This window comes from Denticeps clupeoides, chromosome 7, assembly GCF_900700375.1.
Source record: "Denticeps clupeoides chromosome 7, fDenClu1.1, whole genome shotgun sequence".
Classification (NCBI taxonomy): domain Eukaryota; kingdom Metazoa; phylum Chordata; class Actinopteri; order Clupeiformes; family Denticipitidae; genus Denticeps; species Denticeps clupeoides.
This window is the reverse complement of record NC_041713.1, coordinates 1203500-1215846: the sequence shown is the minus strand read 5'-3', so window position 1 is coordinate 1215846 and position 12347 is coordinate 1203500. Positions and strand designations below refer to the sequence as shown.

The following is a 12347-nucleotide window of genomic DNA, read 5'->3' as shown; positions in this document are numbered from 1 at the left end:
CGATCCTGTGTTTCCATTTACATGTCAAATTGTAAATGAGATTTATCAATAGTTTCAAACTGGCTTCTGTCTCCATGTTTGGGGCGGGCCTGTTGAATAGACCCGCCCCCCACTGCCGACTGATTAATCATGGAAGTGGAGCCTTCACTTTACTGCAGAGGGTCATCACTTAAGGAAATTAAGGCACCTGAGATCAGCAGCAGAACCACCTCCCACCACCAGGGGGCGCTCTTTTTCCTTTACACCGAGCCGAGGTGAGCCCTATGGCTGGGTTCCTCCTCAGGGCCTCCAGTTTAATTGAGTTCATTATGCGGCGAATGAGAAGATCGATGGTCCTCATCCTTCTAATGCAGAAGGCCGTCAATTCCTGTCCGGCGCCGAGCGGCGTGAGTGGCAGCTGTGAGTTACGGAGCTGACAGGCGCAGGCGGAGCATCTGGACGGCCGGAGCATCGTGTGGGCATGCTTCAGGCTGCTGCACCAGCATGCCCGGCTGACCCCTGCCAAGAATGTGCTCATGCATTAGGCCCACGCCGCTGTTCTCCGACTGGATGTGAAAGTGAAGTGATTGTCACTTGTGATGCACGGCACACGGTGCACACAGTGAAATTTGTCCTCTGCATTTAACCCGTCAGTGAGCATTGGCAGCCATGACAGGCGCCCGGGGAGCAGTGTGTGGGGACGGTGCTTTGCTCTGTGGCACCTTGGCAGATCGGGATTCGAACCGGCAACCTTCTGATAACGGGGCCATTTCCTTAACCGCTAGGCCTGATGGAGGAGGGCCCTCGGCTCCCGTTCAACGCTTATCAGCTTTTTTAAAGCAACAGGACTAGGGCCACCACTGTACTGTCAGAGCACTGAGGAAATACCCAGCACTGAGGTTGCCAGATTGTTGCTCCTCCAAACCCCCCCTCGATTCCCCCGCCGTCAATCACGCTGTTTGTGGCATTAACGTCGTGGTGCCAGGGCTGGCGGCGGCCTTATCTCGGGCGCGCACGTCCCACTCTCACGCACTCGCACCCGAGTCCCTCCCCCTGCTGTCACCTTCTCCCGCTCGTCTGCCTTCTGTTGAGGCGGGGCCCTCGCTTCCTGCCATTTTTTATTCTGCGTCGCTGCCCTTCGTCTGCAGGCTCCCTGCTTATCAGCGCCGAGTCGCATTCGGGGAAAAGACGTGGAAACGTCACGCCGTCACGTGCATGCAAACGCCCAGGGGTGCCACGTCCGGCCACGCCCTTCAGGTCAAGGGCACGTTTATCCATGCAAAGGTCGCGGGCCGGAGTGAGTTCGTTTGAAGGGTGGAGGGAAATGAGTTCGAGCAGCGCATGTTTTATTCTAATAATCATTCTTTTAGAAGGACTGACCAATACATTTTGCGTTGAATTAAAAATATAGATATTTTCATCTACTGTACTCACCAATTATTATAAAGTAGTGCATTGCTGTGCAGTAGATTCTCCCCAATGGACAAAATTACCGAGATACTGACGAAGCCTGAATTGGATTTCCTCCATATTGTAGGTTATGGTGACAGAATATTTCGCTCGGTCCTGAAAAAGGTGACGCTAGGAAGGTGCACGATTTCATTCAAGTCTTCATTCTGTTCGCAGCGAATGCCTGTAAGTGGGAAGGAAGCGACGCTGATGCGCGTGAACACAGGGAACACGCGTACAAGACAGATTGCTAATATCCTTTTAATTTTTTATGAAGTGTATACAAAGAACACCCAGTAAAGTTTTCACTATAAAGACGTACTTTTAAAAAGTCTGACGTTGACTCTTTATGCTTAGAAACTGAGCCGTGATCGGTGGTGGTTTATTTCTTTCTTTGTGGCTTCGGTATGTGAAGGTTCTTCATGGACCTGGTTGAACATCACCAGGAGCTCCACCACAGTTCAGCACAGTCCTTCCAGCTCCGTTATTCCCTGAAAGTGGAAGCTTTTTATTGCACTCAACACAAACCTGAACCTGAACCCAGGACCTGCAGGACAACCTACGGGCGGTTCTTCTTATTTTGCTTTGTCTGACGCAGTCCTCTACTGTAGTGGAAGAACATGGGATGAGACAAAAAGAGGAGGAGGATGGAGGGCAGAAGAATAAAAAGCACAGAGGGTGGACAGGCGGCAGATGAGCCTTGGGCGACTGGTGTCGCGGTGATTCCTCTCCTCCCTTCTCCCACGCGGATGGATGTAGTGCAGGCCCTGAAGACGCAGCAGCAGCTGGGTGCCCACCAGTCCATGCAGGGGTGACCTTGAAGCCCCAAACAGACCCAGATGGCCCAATTTCATTCATATTGATCATTTCTGCTTGAATAAAAAGGTAAAATCACTGATTCTGATGATTTCTCTGTGCTTAATAATAATAAGTAGTAGCTGCATGTGAGACGGATCGTGTTTTGTAGGTGAGTCTGAGCGTCTTGGTGTTTGTAGAGGGGAAAACGAGAAGAAAGGGGCGGTGTTTGGAGAAGTGCCATGCACTAATGCATTTGGGGACAAAGGACTGCATTTGAAGGAGAAGGACGCCGTTCTGATGAAGGAAGGAAGGGGCGGGGCTGTCGGGTGGCCCAAAATGCATGTTGTCCAGTTGGAGGCACTCCAAAATGCCCCAAAAGCTCTGGTATCCCTGCCAATCAATATAATGGTTGCTACCGATTGGTTTATCCTGCGAAGGCCACACCCCCGTCCACCAGACACAAGCATCACGGATTGGTTGATGAGTGTGAAAATGATGGCGATCGTATGATATGACCTTCAGTCAGCAGATCTCAGCTCTCAACATCTTTGGGAGGATTTTTTAACACCATCATCATCATGATCATCATCATGGTACAGCAACCTGGTACGACGGCACGTGTGATGCGTCCAGTGTACCAGAAGTCCTGCAGGCGCTGGGCGGCTCTTTGGAGGCCTTATGTGGGTCTTCAACATGTTTGATAGTAAGTTTGTGGTACAAACGGCGCCCCCCACCACCCAGGCAGTGTACGTTAAATGTTTTTCTCGGGTTGCGGTTTGGTCCCAGAGTGGTGCCGCCCATACAGCTTACAAAACCAAATACGTTTTCAATTTTGGGGAGATTTTCAGGGACTCCATGGTGCTGCTGAAAACAGATGGTGGGGGCTCACGGGCCGATGACAAGAGACCCTTCACTTGGGCCTTGAAGGTTGTCAGAAAAGCTCTCGTTTTCCTGAGGTCTTAAACGCTTTTGCCAGATAATGACCCACAGAACTGCGCGCAGCCGAATCCGAGACGACGTCTGAGCAGATTAGCTTTGACGTGGCAATCTGGGTTAACCTTCCAGCAGCCTGTGAGATGAAGGAGTGCTTTCTTCCCCCTCTCCGAGCCAGAGGGGAACGAATTCTCTGTTGAAAGCCCTTGTAGAAACAACGCTTAAGAAAGTCCACCACGGAAGAACTGGCGACGGGCAGATTTACACGGCACACGACAAATCTAACTAACATGTAGCCCAAGCGCTGGAGCACGATGCGATTTCGATTACATGGACGTATGTATCACACAGGTGGACCCGTAAGTGGCCCCAAGCATCAAATACAGCAAGATACGTTCAAGGACAGGAGGGGACTTGCTCAAAAGTGCATTGAAAAATTTGGAAGCACTTCGCCTGCTACGTTTTTGTCAAGTGCTACATATTTGACACAACCTTGGATATACGAAGAGCATACAAAACCGAGAAGAAAATCAGTGTACAGTATATTGCTGCAGAGGGACCACAAGTATGGCCTACAAGGCTGCATTCTGAGCTCATGTAGGATACTTGTGCTCGGGCAAGTTTTACAAAGGAAACAGTCATTTAGCTCTTTTTTTCCAAAGCAATCACCAGAGATTGAGTATGCATGCCCCTCTGGTGGACCAGAGTTCTTCACCACAAACAAATATGTACAGCGCGCCGTTGGTTAAAAAGCACCAGGGTGCATGCATGTACTCAACCTCACATGATTTCAGGTCGTTTTGGTCCCACACCCTTGTCCTTCAGTGCACTTGGACAGGAGGTCCTCACAGGTATGTCCACGCGCTGCGCAGCGAAAAGGACTCTGGGGTCTGTGATTGCTCAGTGTTTCTATCTCAGTTTTCTATCCCACGGACAAACCTTGAGGGTTCTGACACCTGCAAAACACGGCTGGAGCCATGTGGTCAGCTGGGCCCGGCAAGTCGAGTGACAAAAGTGACTTCTGTGCAGCGGACAGGCCCCCCCCCGGTCATGTCTGCTCTTCTAGAGGACATTAAAGTCTGCCTTTGGCACGGACAGGTAAAACCGTCCCCAGAGTATTTCACCCTTATTGCCTGAAATGCCGTTTTCAGCCTTGCTGAGGAGACTGAGAAGCAGTTTTTCAAAAGTTTCTTAATGTTCACGCCTCAAACGCCTCTAGTTCCACCCCGAATGTGAGGCGCCGGGACCAGAAGGAGCTTTTAGGGAGCTGTTAGCCTGGAACATTTTGCTAAAGGGTTCACACTGTCACATGTTTTTGGCAGAGATCTGAGGGATAAATGGTCTCCCTCATGCCCACACACCAGGTGAAGAGTCTCAGCTGTAGAGTCTCAGGGTAGTGCAGTTCTTCAACAGCTGGAGGAAGAGATGGAGAGATGTCCGTGTGATTGGCTATAGGATGTGCGTAAACATGTTTTTATCTTCAGCGAATATGTAAAGATTACGGTGTTGCCAGCGTCTGTTCCACGTTCCTTCTCCAGTGTGGCTCCTGGGCAGTGCTGGTAAACATCTACGGCTTGCATTGTATGGCTGGCGTAAATATGCACTTGTCTTCCTTGCTAAAAGTAAAATGCAATTCTTTTTGCATAGCAATCACGCTTTTAATAACTTCAAAGCAGTCGGTGCTCCGTAGGCCCTTGTTTAGCGGCCTGTCCTTGTATGTGGGTATTGTGGCATGGACCCCACAATGGTGCACGGTGCTGCCAGAGGGCCAGGAGAACGCTGAGGAACAGAGTCCACATCCCTCATCATGTCCTACCAGATCGATGAAGGTTCTGGTAGGTGTTGCGCCCCTCATACCTCGGCGCTGGAGGTGTAGGAGGTGCTGGCTGAAGGATGTTGGTTGGTATCTAGAGGCAGATCTTGACCATGCAAAAGTAATGGCTTGGTAACCGACTGCGCATGCAAGGGTGCTGCAGATCGATTGCCGATGGGGTGCTGGTGCTAATTTCGCAGCAGTCGGCAACCTTTCTTTCTCATATAAAGGAGTCGTAAATAAGCATACAATAAAATATTCGTATCCGTGTTAGTTGTACAGCGCGTACAGGAAGTAGCTTTGCATGCGTTGAAATGATTCGCTGGACATATTGGTGGATGCAAGTCTTCCTCCACGAGCTCTTGCACCAGACACCCGAAACAGCGGGCGAGTCACTGTGGAGCCGGTGTCTGGCACGGTGACACGAAGACCCGGATCCTGGCGCGGCCTGACGGGCGCCACGCCGCCGCACAGACTTGTCAGGGTGACGCCTCGCGCTGCTGACTGGTGACAACGGCGCGATGGCACGGTCCACGCTGCGGGCTTCAGAGTGTGGGCCGCTGACAGGCTGCGAGCACGTGCCGCCATTTGGCCAGGACTAGGGCGGCGGGGGAACAAGGGGAATCATGGGAGTAAGACTTTTTTTTTTTTTTTTTATTTATTCGTGTTGTCATCGCCAACCAAAGGCAAGAGGTGCTCCGCTCTGGCGTCTCTCATTCTCCCGCCTCTCTGTTCGCCCTCAGACCGTCACCTCAGTCTTACTGTTTGTGGGGAGTCCTTTGTGCTTGGGGTGCAAGTGTGGGGACTGTCCGTAGCCCAGAGGCTGTGAGAAGAGCTCCGGCAGCGTCTCGATGCTGAACTGCCGCTTGCTGGCGTAGGCCTGATGGCGGCTGTTGGCCTGAGACTGCGGCGGCTGCTGCTGCTGCTGCTGTCCCCCCAGGTGGGGGACCTGGTGCTGCATGTGGCTCTTACTGGGGTCCCAGGCTTTGAAGGCCGAGCTGGAGGTGAGCGGGTGGGTGTTGGTCTTGGAGATCTTGGGCTTGGGCAGCTGGGCCGGAGTGATGGTGATGGCCAAGGGGGCGTGGATATCTGGAGGAGGCAGGAAGGGCTTGTCTTTGGGGTGGAAGGCGATGGGTTGGAAGGTGGGTGGGCTGGTGGTCTGGCGTGGGCTGTAGTCCATCATGGGGTAGCTCTTGTAATAGTCTCTGGGTCCAGTGTCTGCTCAGACGGCGAGAAAAAAAAGAAATTCGAATTATAAATCTCGTACACCATTCCTCAATCATCAATCCAAAGTAAAACCTCAGCACTGTCTGGAACGACGTTCTGCTGGGATCTTCTGAGGCATCAACTTCTAAAGATTGCACTCTAATTATACTGATAACAGTTGACGATAAAAGGAAATTATAATAATAATAATTCACTTTTTTCCACCACCGCATGCCTACATGCATCCAAGCTGCAGCGCTGCACCTCACTACTTACTGGGTCTGTCAAACGGCCTGCATGCTGCTCCTTTATTTGCAGGGGTGGAGGTGGAGCGCGAGGTGAACCGCCCTTGGCCTTACCGTACGCCTCAGTGGCGCCAACCTGTGGCCCCGTGCACCTGTCAGGAGGCCCCTGGTCTGCGGGCGCGGTGCGGGGTCCGCGTTAAATGCCGCTCCGGAGAGGGGGGTAAAAATAGAGCGGCCTGCGATGTCGCATCGCGTTAGTGCGGCGTCGGTGAGCGCCGCTCGCCCAGGTCACCGCCGGCATCTTTACAGCCCTCAGACACGAACAACCTTGTTCCCCTCTCGGTTTTGTCATTTTTCTTCTCCATCCCCCTCTCATCAGGGAAAGAGAAAAATCTGCTGTTGACTTCCCTCCGCCGCGCTTCCTGCGCTCCGTTATCGATCGAGGCGGAGCGCCAAGAGACGGCGCAGCCGCTGACACGCCGCTCCTCTTTCATGCGTCCTGTGGGCTCTTAATTGTAAACGTGTGTGAGGCTCTGCACACCCACGATGCACCAGTGCGCTCAGACCTGGATAAGCAGCAGCGAGTTAGTCGTGACAGACGTAGTATCGTAGTAGAATTACTACCGTGTAGTGAATTACTGCGGCTGGTGGTGGCCTAGTGGGTGAGACACTCGCCTATGAACCAGAAGACCCAGGTTCAAACCCCACTTACTACCATCGTGTCCCTGAGCAAGACACTTAACCCTGAGTGTCTCCAGGGGGGGACTGTCCCTGTAACTACTGATTGTAAGTCGCTCTGGATCAGGGCTGATAAATACTCTAAATGTAAAATGTCAGCCATGATCGTGGTGGCGCAGAGATTAGCTATCTGGGGTTCAGATGCTCTTCTCTGGGCCCTCCAGTTTCCTCCCACTCCCCAAAGTCATGCACACTAGGTTAACTGGTGACTCTAAATTGTCCGTATGGGCGTGTGAGTGTGTGCGCCCCCTGTGGTGGGCCGGATGGGCTCCGGATGGGCTCCGAGACCCTGATTAGGCACAGGGAGTATTGTGCACTTCAAAACCTGAGATGCTGAACCCTACATGAGTCACCATATACCATCATGCACTGCGGCCTGTCTGGAGAACAGGCTGGATTCTATTATAATGCTATTCTGTTTTTATTCCTTCATTCGAGGGAAAGCGTGCACTGGTGTCCTGCTGGAAAAAGGTTCCGTTCTCTGTGCTGGATGTAAATATTTCAAAGATCTAGTGCTCTACATCACAGTCCAGAGTCATCTGGAAAAGCTGAAGTGGCAGTGAGATGACCGGCCGCCCCAGACGGAGTGTCGGTTACGTGCAGTGACGTATCATGAAGACACACCCGAGGCTAGGAAAGGTCACGCTAGAGCGGAAAAGTTCTGCCACACGGACCAAGAGAACCAAAGTCTGCAATGTGAGCCATATGTAATATAATTCCGTAATGTGGTTCCATTAGAATCTTCTCTGTAGCTACTGTCAGACCATTTACTCTTCTCAAGTGTGACTCCACTGCTCGTCATGGAGAGGAATTTTGGACTCATTTGTGTCCATTTCGCTGTCTCCCCGTCCACTTTGCGGGCCGTTATTGTTTAATTAAGAGACATCTCGGCCGCGCTCAGTCCACGGACCTGCTGACACACCTGCCAGAAGTTGGCCGCCTCCCCGGCCTGTGTCGTCCCCCACCCTTCGTGCCACCGCTTCGCTGTCCTACCCATGACTTTGCCAGATCTTCTCCCATTTTAATGTTCTTTACTCACAATTTTACTTCTTCCCAATTGAGCGTCCATTAGGACTTCATCAATTAATTCATATTCTGATGGGCAAGTATTTCATTAGTTGTGTAAAGTTGTACCCCTTTTCCTCCCTGTACTGTAATTTAACACGTGATTAACTTTGTTCTTCAGAACCTTGTGTGTGTGTGTGTACACGTATGAACATATGGCTGTCAAGTTTCCCTTTTTAATGTGAATAAGTAGACGGGCGCCCAGGGGACAGGGCGGCCATTTGAAAACCAACGGATTTAAATTAGATGCAGGAATGTAAATACAACACAGCTGCCTGCGGCGTTTCACCAGCTGCCAGGTTCGCCCTTGTCAAAGCGCCGTTGGACGGGGTGCCAACCCAGGCGTCAGCAGTCGGACACCACTTGTCCACTGTGTCTGTGCGTGGACCCCACAAGGTAGTTCTTCCGGTCCCCGTAAGGTCGAATTGAACCCTAACTCTCATTGGAAAATTTAAGTAAAAGTGACGTGATTGTCATTGTGAAACACTGCAGCACAGCACACGGTGACACAGTGAAACGTGTCCTCTGTATTTAACAGTCCCCCTTGGTGAGCAGTGGGCACCATGACAGGCGCCCGGGCAGCAGTGTGTGGGGACGGGACCTTCATCAAGGTGACCTCAAACCTGCAACCTTCTGATTACGGGGCCGCTTCCTTAACCGCTAGGCCACCACTGCCCCTAAACCCCTAATCTCCCTCCCAGAGGTACAAGTGCAACAACGTGAGTGTGCGCTGGTCACCAGGGCCGCCAGAGCAGCCTCGGTGAACTACGTCACAGATTCTTCATCACTTTATATTGATGTGCAGTGACCCCTGACACACGTGAGCTTCAGAAATGACTTTCTGCACTCCTTTACTCCAGCCTGTCTATAGAAAGTGTGTGTGTGTGTGTGTGTGTGTGAGGCCACTTGTGTGTATTCAGTTTCGAGAACCACACTTGTGAAATTGCCCACGTTGTGTGTGTGGAATTTCAACAGCAGCCCCTTCCAGTGGAAAAGAGCAGGATGAAGGCGCTGCTCATTATTCAGACAGTGATATAACGGCATATAAATATATTTATTTATTTATCTCACTCGCCACTACAGAAAATGTCAGACATTGGTGCTGGCCTGATTAAGCTCATTTATTCGCCAGATTTACACTCTTCACTAATTCTATAATAATTCTATGATAGTTCTACAGTTCTCTGCACAGCCATAAAGCATAGCTTTTGCATTTGGGCATGGATTCATGTACAGGATATGATATATTGTCAGGATTGCCTGCAGCTGGGCTCCACACCGGAATGCAATCCTGACGCCCCATAAATGCCGGAAGTTTTCGCCCGTTCGGGGTCGCTGGCATTTTCGTGAACTCGCTGCACGAACTTGACCTAGTTTTGTTTTCATGTGTTTTGAGTTCTGGCAATCGCCACACGCCTACGGGTTTGTTTAAGTTCTTTATTTACGTTAAACTGTTTTCGGCCACCGCGCCATTGTTTCTTTGAGTTTATTGTTTATTTGTTGTAGAATAAAAACCCCTCCCCAGTATGTCAGACCTCTGCGCTTCCTTCCCTCGTAAGTCCGTAGTCGTGACAGAATGCCAGCGACCCACCCAAAAGCGCAGAGGTGGAAAGCAGAGGAGAAGAAACGCCGCGAAGGACGCAGCCCGGCGCGGTGAACGCGGACGGCAGGGGAGAGACGCGCCGCCCGTTCTGGTGGAGCGTTTTCTCCCCGAGAAGCCGTGGTACGCGGCGCCGCGTGATGACGTCACCCCCGGGAAACTCCGCGAAACCCGGAAGCGACAACGTCGGCGGGTGAGTGGGCGGAGCGAGGACGTTGGCGTCGGCAGCAGCGAGGAAGTGACTTGGGCAGCGAGCGCAGAAGATGCGACCCCCACGATCTTCGCCATGTCGAGCCAAGAACTCTGCGCTTTGCTGGCAAGGCTCCCCGTGGACTGGGACGACACGGACGACGACGAGAGCACGGGAGACGAGAGTTGGGCTCCGCCCATCGCGCCAGTCTGCGATCGTCGCAAGGTCCGTGGGGACCCACGTCACTTCCAGGGGGGTGAGAAGCGGCAACAACAACAACGGCGGCGTTCCTCCAGCGAGGAGGTGGGCAGCCTCCAGCCCGAATGGCCAGAGTACTGCCCATGGGAGCTTATCGCGCCATGGGTCCAGGATGTCCGCAGGGTGGACGACCCTCGGAGTCACCGGTGGGAGGACACGGATGACGAAAGCGATGATGACGTGGATTTTCGGTGGGCGGTCGGTGCCGGGATGGCTCCGCCCAGCGTGCGCGTCCGAGATCATCGCGGCGTCCGTGATGACCCATGTGACTTCCAGGGGTACGAGGTGGACACGGACGACGACCAGGATGACGCCGTTTGGGCAGTCGGTGCCGGGATGGCTCCGCCCATCGCGCCCATCCAGGAGCGTCACGAGGTCCGTGGAGACCCACGTCCCTCCCAGCAGTGTGAGGAAAGCTGGTGGAAGAGGGCGACGGGAGGTCGCCAGCCAGCAACTGCGCTGCCGGGACTGCCTCGCAGGGAATCCTCCATTCCTGCTCCAGTCGCCGACCCGCCTTCCCTCTGCCCGGACGTTCCCCAGCAAAATGGCAGCGCAGCACCAGCGCCCACACCTGCTGGAGAAGACGTCCACCCCCCTCCACACCACACACCTACCACCATCTCCAGCGACGTGCCCAGCCCAGTGTGGGACCGCCCAATTGTCCCGGGACCCTTCAGTGGGGCAGCAGACACAGACGAGATCACTACCATCCTCACGTGTCTGACTGGATCAGCATGGGGCTGGAGCACAACCCTCTGGCAGCAGGGAGAGACAGACAGGAGTTTTCGGGACTTCCAACAGAGACTGAGGGCGGAGTTTGATCGGCCTGAGCCAGGGATCGAACTCTGCCCCTTCACCACATCCAGTGCCAGTCAGGATCCGGGGCAAGAAGACCCAGCACTGGTGGGCGACGAGAAGGTCGCTCCTCCCGAGATCCTGGCTGTGCCCCCTGAGGAGGTCCCGGAGAGCCCAGAGAGGGAGCCAGACGACCCTCTCTTCTGTCTGTCTCTGTCTGTGTGTGTGTGCGTGGCATATGTGTCCGTATGTCGCCCCCACTTCCCCTCTTTGTGTCCACCAGATGGTGACCCAGCAGCAGAGCCGAACCCCAGGGAGGGAGTTCCCAACCTGACTGCACCGGTCCAAGGCGAGGTGGACGAGCCCCAAGGTACCCCTAAGTCCAGCCGGGGGGGGTGCTCCCCCAAAGAATTTTTTGGGGGGGTGCAGTTCGGGTTGGGGACTCCTCCTGAGGGGAGGGGAGGTGGGGAAGCGATGGAGCTGGGTCCTCCGGTAGCCAGTGAGGAGGGCGGGCCAGGCATGGGCCTGCGTCTGCCTCCAGAGGGGTGGAGCGCCATAGAGCCCCCGGGTAGGCATGGGGACCCAGCTGGGACAGGCAGGAAGAGGGCCTGCTTGTCCCAACGGACGCAGAAGGGGCTAGCCGGATGGTCTGGCAATGCCCCCCCCTTGGCACCAGGGCCGTGCAGCGAGAGGGGCTGCATAGTCCCAGAAGGCACCAGCCTGGGGTGCCTGGAACAGTTGCCGGAGGCTCTGGGACAATCTCCCTGCGCGGTGCAGGGGGTGACACTAGACGTGTCAGAGGGGACATGTGGAGACAGGGCCCACACGTACCCAGATGGATCGGCCCTGATTATTGTGTGCAGGTACGGGAGTCCGGGGCCACCATGCGGGACCACGCCGGGGAGCCAGGCCGAGGGTCCGGGGCCGCCATGCGGGACCACGCCGGGGAGCCAGGCCGAGGGTCCGGGGCAGTCATGCGGGACCACGCCGGGGAGCCAGGCCGAGGGTCCGGGGCAGTCATGCGGGACCACGCCGGGGAGCCAGGCCGAGGGTCCGGGGCCGCCATGCGGGACCACGCCGGGGAGCCAGGCCGAGGGTCCGGGGCCGCCATGCGGGACCACGCCGGGGAGCCAGGCCGAGGGTCCGGGGCCGCCAAGCGGGACCACGCCGGGGAGCCAGGCCGAGGGTCCGGGGCCGCCAAGCCTGACCCGCCGGGGAGCCAGGCCGAGGGTCCGGGGCCGCCAAGCCTGACCCCGCCGGGGAGCCAGCCCGAGGCAC

At 54.5% G+C, this 12347-nt stretch overlaps 1 pseudogene; it reads right to left on the bottom strand.

Annotated features, from left to right (window-relative positions):
* Positions 1–1673: 1673 nt before the first annotated feature.
* The window catches only part of LOC114794416 (protein shisa-8-like), a 47195-nt pseudogene continuing 36521 nt past the window's right edge, over positions 1674–12347 (bottom strand).